The sequence below is a fragment of the Aulonocara sp. 'chitande type north' Nkhata Bay genome, linkage group LG8, assembly GCF_057382095.1.
Source record: "Aulonocara sp. 'chitande type north' Nkhata Bay isolate Kocher_YH1m ecotype deep benthic linkage group LG8, A_spYH_male_GT1.1, whole genome shotgun sequence".
NCBI classification, from domain to species: Eukaryota; Metazoa; Chordata; class Actinopteri; order Cichliformes; family Cichlidae; genus Aulonocara; species Aulonocara sp. 'chitande type north' Nkhata Bay.
In genome coordinates this window covers 16,285,122-16,297,455 of record NC_141351.1, presented here as the reverse complement: position 1 = coordinate 16,297,455, position 12,334 = coordinate 16,285,122, and the positions used below count along the sequence as shown (strand labels likewise).

Genomic DNA, 12,334 nt, shown 5'->3' with positions numbered 1-12,334 from the left:
AGCCTTGGTGGCTTGCTGGGAGGCTGTGCATCCTAGGAAGTTGCCAAAAAACTAATTTTCAAGAGCACTCAGCATGGTCTTAAAGCTATCTAATGGAACCACACCCCTACTGGACGTTAAATACTTCACTCCTGCATGGGCAATTTGCTGACAATGATGAAGGAAATCACCATGTCGGCTATTAACATTTAAAAGAAAAAAACATAAGAAGCAATGCAAATAACAGTGTCTAACACCTCTAACAAATGCTACATGACCAAAAGTATGTGGACATCTTAATATTACACTGAGATCCATCCATTCCTTTTCCTCTGCTTATCCAATTTATGATTGTGGTGGTCTAGAGCCTATCCTAGCTGTCACCCGGTGAGGGACATGGTGCACCCTGGACAGGTCACCAGTGTGGAAGAGGGCTGATATTAAACCCATATTTGATTGGTAAACTTGTTAAACTTGGATTAAGAAGATTTTGGAAACAGGCTGCAGATATTTTTCACTCACTAAGCTACAAGGGTTTCAGCAAGGTCTGTTACTGATGTCTGGCTCTTAGTCAATGTCCCAGTTCAGACTGAAGATGCTGAATAAGATTGAGGTCTTTTTACGCTTACCATTTTGAATTTATCATCTCAGTCTCTGGTTTTACACTATCTAACACAACATAGTGTCAGTTTTGTAACTTTTGCTCTTTATCTGAGTCAGAAAGAATTACAAAGCAGGTTATGATAAATCAGTGGCTACTATATGAGCCCGCACTGTTTCTCAGTTTATCAGTCAGATCCACCCATCGTTTGTCCAGTTTCAAAACACCCAGACTAAAAAGGCCAAAACACTCAGCTTGAAGCTCCATGATGGGACTTCACTTGCTACTTAAGGCTCTAATACAACATCCTAATGTGATTTAACCAAAGAGGGTTATCATGTTAGATTGTTTTTCATATATATTAGGATACATGAAGTGGTTATTGCATCTTATTATGTCTTGTATTTCACTCAAAAAAGTATTTTTAGAGTGATTGCAAAAAGCAGCTTGTTTCTGAATCGAGTTCAATTTATTTCTAGATATATACAAAGCTTACTGAGAAACATCCCTATTACCCACAAGCCCACCTCACCCCCACCGAAAAAAATGAAGAAAAGGAAAGCCCTGAACAGTGAAAATGAAGGTTCAATTCTGCTGGTCACTCCGAATATGGATGTATGTCGCTACAGTTACAGGCAGAAACAAAGCTAATACAATCAAGTTAGAGTCAGAAATAATCCCAGCCTAAATAAAACCATCAAATAAAACCTTGAAAATTAAAATCATCTTGTCCGCAGATAGAGCTCAGTTGACGAAATTCATACATGATCTAAACTTTTGTTCGACGCAGGCCTGGTCAATGTGATTCATGTGTGAGCATATTGTCAAAGAAGAATATTTAGTATTTTTCTTCCTTTTTTTAAGGACTTACTTTTTGATAAACCACAGTAACACTAAGTCATCGAGCAGTCCAGGCCCCCTCTCAACCTTCAACCTGCTGGCTCAAACCTCCCTTTGCCCTCTTCTTATATTTCAAGTCACCTTGATGTACCTGTTTTCTTGTCTGTGGGTGGTCCGGCTGGTACTAAAACAAATTCCCTTCCCCCCACGCTGGCAGATCTCAGCATAGAGTACCTGTTTATCCGATTTCAGGAAACGGCTAAAGCTGCCTGCTTGTTGTGCAGTTTATGTCTCTGGTATGAGAGGCAGGAACGGATCAAGGGTGGGCACATGGGTGGAGGGGATCATTCAGCAAAAAAAGTCCCCTGGCCAGGCCTCTGGACCACCTAACCTGTGGCTTCTATTCCTGACCCTATAATGTGTGTGTGGGAGGGGGGATATTACCGTTTCGCAGACAGTGCTTCCCCATATTCCCTGACCCCACAGAGACATTACAGTGGGCAAATATAAAGCAGGGCTTCATGAAGCCTGAGCTTATCTGGGCTCTAAAAGTATGTGAGACATGCCTGGGAACAAAAGGCCGTCTCTCAGCCTGGGAGCAGGCCAAGGGGATCTCTTTCAGCAGCCACAGATTGCCCTGTGTTTTCTTAATTGACAGACCCAGGCCACATTTGATAGAAATGACATGCAGCTGGCAGGCAGTCCTGGCCGTCCAGGTAGACCACCTTTCAGCAGGAAAATTGTCCTCAATCTACTTCATAAAGATGTTCGATGGAGGTCTCTCAGGCTGCGTCCTAAACATATTGTGCTGTGGTAGGTTCACCTCACTGTGGCTTACACCTGCGTGGGAAAACTTGGTTGCTTCAGAAAGTGGGGTCAAATTCCTGTCTGCATGTACTCCACTAATGGGCTCGGGGGCAAAATATTAAAAAGCATGTAAAAGTCAATTTTTTAATTATAAAGTGACCAACAGTGGCAGCGATTGTCTATTCTTATTCTAAACATCCACATTTTTAAAAATCCTTTTTACTCTATTACATGCATGTTTACTACATAACCAGATTCATTCTGGTATATGTCATGTTATAGCTACTTTTGCCACATAAATTCAAACTGTCTAATCTATACTTTGCTTTGTTTTAGTTTGTATCGTCCCATCCTACTTTAGCATCCCAAGACGTTTTATTCAGCATTATTTGTTTTTGTTATTACTTGCACTTTGTGGATCCTAAACAACATTTTGTTGGACGGTTGTGTAGTAAAGCTACTTCTTACTGCAACTAAATGCTGGATTACAGTGGATGTATGAGAATACTTGAAGCTAAATGTTCCCCTTTTTCCAGTCTAAGGAAAGCATGTCCTCAGCTGGCCAGAAACAGTAGTGCACCCTTTCCCTTTTTTAGACCTGTCAGTCAAGCCTTAAGGATGGAGCTGTTCTTTAGCTTTGTTTTCATATTTAACTTTCAACTTATACTAAAAGGTCAAGCAATTTTTGAGCTATTTTGTTGGGAATTTTGGGGGAGGAAACTTATTATTCTTCAAAATGAACATAAAAAACATCCGGCAAAGACATAAGTCTTGCACTTCTAAATAAATTAATTTCATAGTACGAAAATTGACTTTTAAGGGATGAAACATTCTTCTTAAAAGGTACAGTACTTACTTGATTAACTTAATTATTATTATTACTTAATTATTTACTTGCTTCTTGGTATTATCTTACAGTCTTATTATTTATTACTTGTAAAATATTAGTTGTGTCTCTTTGATTCACTGTTTTTGCCACCTATTTGGTCAGGATCAGTCAAAAAAAAATACATTTTTAAATCTCAGTGATGCTTTCCTGGTGAAATATAGGTTATAAAAAAAGATTCATCATTAAACTACAATCTCATAAGTACAGTACATAATACAGTATTTACCTAAACCTAAACAATCCATATTTATGCAGTGAAATATTATGAGATAAAGTCGACACGGGTATCGTCCTTTTAATTGTATAAGGATCCCAGAAGTCTAAACCTAGATTTTTCATCCAGTTGTGGAAGGTTTTCTCCATGAGGTTTCATAGTAATTGGCTGTGTTAATTGCTGGTTGTCGGACTTGGAATTTAATGAGTATGGTTATTTTTTATTGTACACAGGTGAGTGAGTGGTTTCATTTAATGTCTGACTGATGTCTTCCTTTGTTCTCTGGGCTTTCTTGAAAATTAAATTTACCTTAGCAAGACTGGCAGTTTAAAAGTTCAAAACACGCACTGATATTTTTAGTCTGTGTATGCGTATTATACATTCACATCAACAGATGGAGTTAAATAGACCTCAACAGTTCTGAAAACTGCAACCACAGTGATATGCCAGTAATGGCTAAACGACAAACAGAAAATGTCACAATGTCTTTGTCGCCGCACATATTGTCAAAGTCTCCTGTGTACATTTAGAAGCTGGGAACCCCAAACTCCTGTACTCCACTGAGAATAAAACTGAGCCATATGGCCTCCATGTCTCAAGCCCCCATGATCCACCCAGGCTGATTTCCCATCCGGTGTAGAAAAAAGGATTTCAGGGTGCCAAACAGTGTTGGTCCCCCGTGGATATTATTGGGCCATGGAAGATAAGGAACTACCCATCCCAGACAGCCAGTTTCCATCAGCAGATAAGAGCTGAACCTCCACTGATGCACTACAGGCCTGGTGTGCTGTGACTTTAATCTTACAGCATTCATCCAGTATTTTCTTAGCAGCTCATTATGAATATTGTTTGCAAATCAATCTATTAATAGTGCTTATATAAAAAAAATTTCCTATCCTCTTTTACTACTTGAAGCCATATTCTTTCATTTATTAATGACACGCTGTCTTCACTTAAATATTAGACTAGAAAAGTTTAAGTATTTTATGTTCAAATTCAGTTGCTAAAGAGATTTTTACAGCTAAACTTTAATACTTTAAAACTATTAAAATATATATATTGGCATTTATAATCATATCAACTAGATAATTTTGTGTTAAAGTAATTTATTGCCTTGTCCAAGAGTAATTGTTTTCGTCAATCCTAGATGGCAACAATATCTCCTCATCTTAAATTTGATACTTTAAGGACAGAGATATGAAAACCTAATCTCCTTTCTAGCATACGTTTCCTTCAGTCCTACTCTTGGATTTTTTTTTTTTTTTAATCTAAGAGGCCCGACAAAGGGAATTTTTAGGAGAGATGGGTCACAACTTCCCTCCCCTACTCCTACAGATGCTGGTTGGTTAATGAAGTAACAACAAATTGGGCCGCACACTAATTTGGAGTGGCGTTTCTTGGCCCCTCTTGGCCCATAGAGATGTGTTTCATTTTCTTTTATCAGTGATTCAGTCATGTGGATTTACGCATGGACGCCTCTGTCTCCCCTGATCGCTGTGCTAATGGAAACTTCGTTAATGTCATTAATCTACGGGCCGAGGCATGTACTAAACACATATTTTGCTGTTTGTGCTCCATTTGTCAAATAATGCTAAGAGCCTCCTTTATAGAGAATGAAGCAAGGCAAGAGAAATGAGACAGAGGATGCAAGCACTGTGAGATGCCATGGTGATATTTTGCTCTCTTTTTTTAAAAAATAGTCCATGTAGCATTAATCTAATTATTCCTTCCAACGTGTTGACAATATCAAGCTACAAATTATCATATTCACTCAATTCTGTACAAATTACACACACGCTGGTGGTCTGCACAATTCAAATCTCTAACCTTTGTGAAGTGTATTTAAGTTACCTTTTTAAAGTCAGATCTTTGTCTCCCTCCACAAGAAAAGATGAGCGAGCCTCCAGCATCTTTCAGCGTCCACTAGGCATAACAAGATGTGACCTGTGATTACGCCAGAATGCTGAACTCTGATCTCTGTTGCCTGAAGGACACAAGTTCAACACAGTTACTTACAATTTAGCAGCTCAGATTAGTCAGAGGGCAAAATGCTCCTGCCAAGATGAATCCTCATCATGCATACTGTATTCTCTATTAGGTAAATCAGTGTGTTTATAGTGCAGCCAAATTGAGCGAAGCTTTAAAAAAAGGCCTCAGTCCAAAGAGAGGGATAGGTGGGATAAATATCACATGTAAAGCCCAAGAAGTGGCTTTCTTATCGGTTAGATTTAGCTGATAGTGTGCAGGAAAGTAGTGAACTTCATATATATAAATAAAGAAGAAGAAGAAGAAAGAACAAACATACTGACAATGTCAGGTTCACTGTTTCTGAGCACATGTGGGCTTTGATGAGTGGTTATAAAGCTGAATTTGAGCTCAGATGGAAGAGTTGCTGGGTTAAGTCAGATGAACTTGACTGGTAGGTTGCACGAATTACCAATCAGAAAGACAAAGCCTGCAACAAAGATCCCTTACAACATTTACAGTATTTAGTTACAGCAGAGGTCACTGATACAACGAATATTTATTCTCATTATCTGTTATATTTAGATTTTATACTCATTTACTATTTATTTACTGTTTCAGTCTTAATAGTAGTTCCCATGTTTGATCAGTTTCTCCAACCACACAACAAAAATTTTTACATTTGCATTGTATGAAGCAAAACAATTTGCACATTTTTTAGCTGGACTATAACAAATATAATTAATCTAGTGCAAAACTGTTGTCCTTAAAATCTAAATCTAAACTATATATAGTTTGCCACAATCACTCATTTTACAACACAGCACCACAAATGCTGACTGTATAAATCTAATCCCAAACACTAACAGCCCACATTCTCCAGGCAAGTAGTAAATCGCTGTGAGTCACGCTCGCCGGGATGCTCTATTCATTGAAGAAAATGGCAAAAATGTCTTAATGAAGAGATAAACTATGTGAGTTCTAACTAGATGACCATGTGCTTCCTGTCCAGTCTGCAGCAAGGAGTGCAGCAATTAAGCAGATGCTAATGGGTCTGACAGGTCTGAGTCCAAGGAAAGCTTCAAATGTCGCTTCAATTGGATGGTGCACTGAAGACGTCTTGTGTGGCACCGTCATTCACTCCGCTCAAAGGCTGAAAATTCAACAGTGCCTAGCTTGATTCTCCACACTACAGTCTTTTTTTTCCATTAGTCTCACATCCATGCCACACATATGAACTCTGAAGACCTGGTGATTTCATCGGGATGTTTCACAAGTACATCAACACCTTCAAACTCTTCCTAAAATGAGCCGCGCAGATTCTAACATACATGTTTATTCATGCTGAATTTTTAAATCCAACATTATTTCCTGCTTGGTTGATCGACATTTTGATGGCTACGCTCACAAAGGCACTTTAATGTTGTCATTAGTTATGCTTCTCTGGTGGCCAAAAGATGGATCCTTAAGTCCCAGGATCCAATAAGGTTGTATATGAATGGTTGGAGGAGATAAACTACATCAAATAAATGAAAGAAGACGAAGGGAAAAGGCCTGTTAATTAAAAATATGAAAATGAACAAAATCTCTGACACAGTATTGGTCCCATCTGAACAGCTACAGTAATTCTCTCTTCACCTCATATGAACTTCATTTAATTAACAGAGGGCTGAAAAGTATCCTAAACCAATTTCTGATTTCTTGAGCAGGATCTGGTTTTCATTCACGCTGCAGATGAAAATAATATTCTGCATTCAAGTAAATAACTACAAATATTCCTGGATACATTTAAATGAACTTTTATTACTCAGTTGACTGATGCTGTGAGTGGATTTTTTCACTTGTTCTTCCCAATTCATACGTGATTTAGCTTAAGTATTTAACTCAATGCTTTGGGGATAGAGCACAAATGGGAAACATTAGTATAATGTCAACAGACGCATGCATAAAAGTACAGTGTAAAACATTGTGAATTCATAGAGTAAATGTCTGTTACAGGCTAATGAGGCTCAAATTGCAATAACAGTGATATTGTTTCTTTTACAAACATTAATTTAAAGAACAATTAATTAAGTAACTCAACTTTTTACAGACATCATCTGTTGTTTTAAAACTTGTTTTACTTTCTAGGATTGCTGATTTGTATACATATTTACTTGTTTTTAATCACTCCTTACAGTGAGCATTTAGAATTTGGGTAATGTTCATGCCACTAGATGTATGTGTAGAAGGATGGATGTGTGTTGCTACAGTAGTGAATTCTTTTTTTTATTTTTTCTGAGTGATACTTCCTTACCAGGAAATCGTTTGCGCCAAGGATATGATTGTCTCCAGATCCTTCAGCAAAAGGAAAACAAAGACTGGATCTTTGTCATTTTAATGTACTGTAAAAACAAGACAATCAATAAAAATTGTATACTGTGGCTAATTTGTCTGTTTGCAGAAGGAAGCAAATAATAAGAATCTGGATTATTGTAAATGAATGGTTCCTGTCATTTCTGTCAGTGTCAGAGAAAACATAAGGATGAAAGTAATTCCTGATTATACTAGTATGAAAGCGGGATTAGTTTGTGTTTCCAGATTTCCCTTACACAGAAAAATCAGAGACAAATATAAGAGAAGATGACAGCTTTAATTGGTCTGTTCCAGTGAAAACATCTTGACATGGCACAGTTGGAACGGCACAGGTGTAAATAATACAATTAATGGTGACTGGATTGCGTTTAGCTGCTTCACTCTCAGGTTAAAGGGATTTTGTATGGCGGCTTCCGACAAAGTCAAGATCAAATAATGGAAACAGAGAAGTCCTGAAAGCAGTGGCGTGTCTAGAAAATTTTTGTTGGGGGGGCCAGGTAGGGGCACAGATTTGGAGAAGGGTGGCAGATTTAATTGGCAGATAATGTTTTAAAAAAAAAATTCTACCAACCATTAACCATAATTCAATAATCCTATAAACCTAATAACCAAATGCACTTTTAACTCTTATTAGAATGAGATTTTAACCACTACGGTGCAAAGTTTTTAGATACTGCGTTGATAAAGTACAAGAGATACAATCAGTGCTTTGTCAGTGTTTACTCAGCATTCAAGGACAGCAATATTTGCATAGTATTTTTACTGACATGTAGTGCACATATGTTTTGGGCAAAAACATTTTTGAATATTAAAATACGAACATTTGTAACAAACAATTGACAAATTAGCCAATGCCAATGCAAAACTTTCTCTGCCTGTTAAAAAAAGAAGATAATCTTCTCACAAACTGGTGTTTGATTTTGAAACAGGAAAAAAGTGGAGAAACAACTGAAAAGACTAACATTTGAATAAAACCTGAAAGCAAGTAAATACTTTCTATGCTGCCTTATGGTAAACTGTGGTAATATTGATAAAGAACAACACTGGCTGATGATGAAATACAGTCAGCTGGCATGGTGACACTGCCAGTATAACCTGCAGGGCTGGACTGGGACAGAAAATCGGGCATTTTGACTACAGACCGACCCCCCAGGTATTAAAGCCATAAAGCCTTTGAATGAAAACAAACGTTGTTGTGACAGTGATGTACAGTCTTGTTGGTATATGTATGATTTCTATACATTTTACGTCAGATAAAAACTTTGGTTGTAAGATTTAGATAATTATTTAATAAAAGCTAGATATTTTAAATGAGAATAAGAAAGAAAAGTATTTCTTTGTGCCCCCCTCTCCCTGTTAATGCCCTACCTGCCCCCCTGGCAACACTTTGCTAGACCCGCCCCTGCACAGTTACCAGCTGTCAGCTACTTAGAAAAGGATCCTGGTGTTATTTGTCTCTCAGAAACAGTTCATAACTTCCCTTCAACTCATTCATGTCACCTAAAAGGTAAACCTGTTTCTCCATCACCTGTTCAGCTCTGATGATTCAGTAAGGACATCTCCTGGTTTCATGTTTCCCTCTCACCACATATCCAAACTGACATCATGACCAGCAGCTTTACAGCTGTGGCTCCAGCAAACATCAGCTGATACTAGAAATTAATATTAAATACATTCTAACAACAGCTGATCAAGCTTAAACGTGCTGCTGTTGTTTAGCGCGACATCCGCTGGTTTCCTCTTTCTGGCGCAAAGTGGACGATAAACAAGAGAGAAAAGCTGATCAGCTGATCATTGATCAGTTTCATGATTGAAGTAGCAACAGGAGAGGGAGGGGGAAAGAATGAGAGAAGAAGCAGCTGTGCCGCATAACGACAGAATAAATCCAGCTTTGTGTCTTTTTCCATTCTAGCTGAAGTTCGGGACAAACTGTGTCTCTTCTCAGCTCAATACGAAACGTGTAATATTTTCTCTGAATGAGGGACCATTCCATTTTTTTAAGGAGCCGTTGGCAACTCTACTAACATTATGAATAAAATAAAGTTCACTATCAGTAACATCATAGCACCCACCCACCTAAAAACTCCAAGCTGGCTAGAACGCAGTATGAGTTATTGCAACTGACGGTAAAAAGTCAGCACAACTAAAATAAACTCCACCTAAACTTAGTTTATATCTGACCCAGATAGACTGCAGGTCATAACTTCTTACCTGAAGTTCAGTTCACCTGACACTCGGACTGGCGGCTGCTTCGGGTCTCTCCTCCTGCCTCCCCTTCCCTCATCCACCTGTTGCCTCTGTGGAAGCCCCGCCATAGCCACCACCAAACAACGGAGTTATTGCTACACATCGACCTGCATCTGGCCAATCCACCACCTCTCATTGTTCATGCCATTACAAAAAAAATAAAAAATAAGTCAAATAAGCCCGATGGCCAGTCCAGCGATGTTAACCTGCAACCAAATTTGCAGCTCCATACAGCAATGTTACGACTTAGATTATATCTTATAACTCATAACTCTTATGTTAGCTGCCCTCAGTAGCATACTGTCTGAAATATTCCACAGCTGCAATAATTCTTTAAGTGTTATTTTTTTCCTTGGTATTCTAATTTCACCGAAGTTTACTAAACTCAACAAACTTAATATTACTTACCGGGACATTTATTCTGTCCTCATTTTCTTTCACCGAAAAATTGTTTCCTGCAGTGCCATCTTTCGCGCTTGGCTCTCCTACCTTTGCTAACGTGATGCACATAGCGCAGAAGGATGCTGCATTCACTTACACTCGGATATCTGAGCTTCACCGTGAAAACATAATCGGACATTTGATATTTGATTGAATTTTATTGTTTTGCCTTTGGGGTGGCACCTGGGGTGGCCAGTCTGGTTGGGGGGGTGGCCTGTGCCCCCCCAGGCCACCCCGCTGGACACGCCATTGCCTGAAAGTGCATTTCAAATATGCAAAAGCAGGTGTGACTTCAAAATTTGGCTTAATTAGTTAGTCCCTGGCAATATTAGAGATCAATTTGAATATTTAGAATCAGATTCAGGGTGAAAAGATTGCAGTGCTCAGTCTGACAGACTCGAATCTATCTCCTGGGCCCAAGATTTTTTTATTATGTGGCTATTAAAACTTTTAATAACTATCTAAACTGGCACTGGCCATCTAGACATGATTTTGTTTTGCAAAACGAAATAAACCATAACTAGAGATTCTGAGAACTGAGCCATCAATAATACCCGTACATCTATGTTTTCTGCAATAGCATTTAATAATGTCTGCTGTGAGGAAGGCCTCTGTTTAATCCTTGTTAGTTAATCAGCTGCCACAGCAAATATAAATGAAACTCAGGTATTCTAGTAACAGGTAAGTTACTATGTCAGCAAGGACTTTAAAAGCAGCCAGAGATTAAAGATGGATTTATTCTTTGTATTAATAAGTACAATATATTAGCCAATGCCAAAGGCTAAAACTGCAGCAGAATGAACCAACTTCACTCCTGTGCCTTGGTATAAAATGATCAGTTGCTATTGATCAATAATTTAGACAAGTGCCAGATTATTGACAGGAAGACAAAATATGTTTGGCTGCCTATGTTTGAAAAATCCCCCCACACACTCAATCATTAGAACTGAAATTGCTCCGCGGTATATGATATCGCAGCAATGTTTCTTTCCCCCCCTGCAGATCAATGCTAATTGAGGTCCTACATGATGAATGTAGTCTGAAATGTTTTTAACCCACTGACTGCTGAGCAGCAACAAACATAAGCAACTGCTGGGCTAAGTTAAGGCTGAAGGTGGGTATTTTGTCCTATTTGCATATATCAGGATACTTCATCTGTTCTGCAGGAGAAGTAGTCTTAACTCAAAATCTTGCTGAAAGAAATTCTCTCTCTGTTTGCCTAAATCTGGATGTTTACACCACCATATGCAACATGAATTGAAATTTCAAGATTTACCTTATAACTAATGACACAGTGAAGCCTCCGCTGAGGGACAGCGATACAATATGATGATCAGCACAGCCAACAGAAGGATGCCGGTCGATCCCTGAAGCCCTTCAAAAGCAACTCTCTTGGTGCAAATTCAGCTTGTGGACAGCACACAGCAGATGGGGTAAACCATGCCATCAAGTGGAAAATAGACCTGTTGTGTTGTCACGGAGACAAGATACAAGATACAACAGTCTGCCAATTGGACCACCAGAGGAAACTGTAAGGGGGATTTTTAACAAGTAGCAGTAGCAACAATATGAAGCCTTTATTCTTAACTTTATATTCACTGAGTCAAAGAGCCTGTTTCGGTTTAAGACAGACTTACCTGTCAAACACAGTTTCTGCTAAATTTGAAAAAGATAGAACTGGTGTTTTTCCTGTACTATTGATGCTGTAGTGGGAAATTTAACACCATGCGCTTTTTCTCTCATTTCATGTTCTGTAGTGTAAAAGTCAAGCAAAGAGGATTAAACTGACAAATATCCTGACTCACTGCTGCCACCTTGTGCCGGTGAAGGGAAGAGGCCAAGCCACTTTACAGTCATAAAATTTTGTAGCGATGCCATTCACAGTACGGAATAACATATATATGAGCTCATCTACACTGATTTGAAAAAAATACATAAATAAAATGTGGGCCTGGGCATTTTCCCTTTATCTTAAACAAGATATATTTTCGTTATT

General features: G+C 38.5%; 1 long non-coding RNA gene across 1 annotated transcript in view; it reads right to left on the bottom strand.

The window, feature by feature from the left end:
- LOC147323503 (uncharacterized) overlaps positions 1-11,802 on the bottom strand; it is a 64,341-nt gene extending 52,539 nt beyond the window's left edge. The window contains exons 1-2 of the long non-coding RNA XR_015130750.1: positions 11,615-11,802; positions 5,182-5,314 (exon numbers count right to left, since the gene is read on the bottom strand). This is a non-coding gene — a long non-coding RNA (uncharacterized LOC147323503). The remainder of the gene's footprint in view (positions 1-5,181; positions 5,315-11,614) is intronic.
- Between the last annotated feature and the right edge of the window lie 532 nt (positions 11,803-12,334).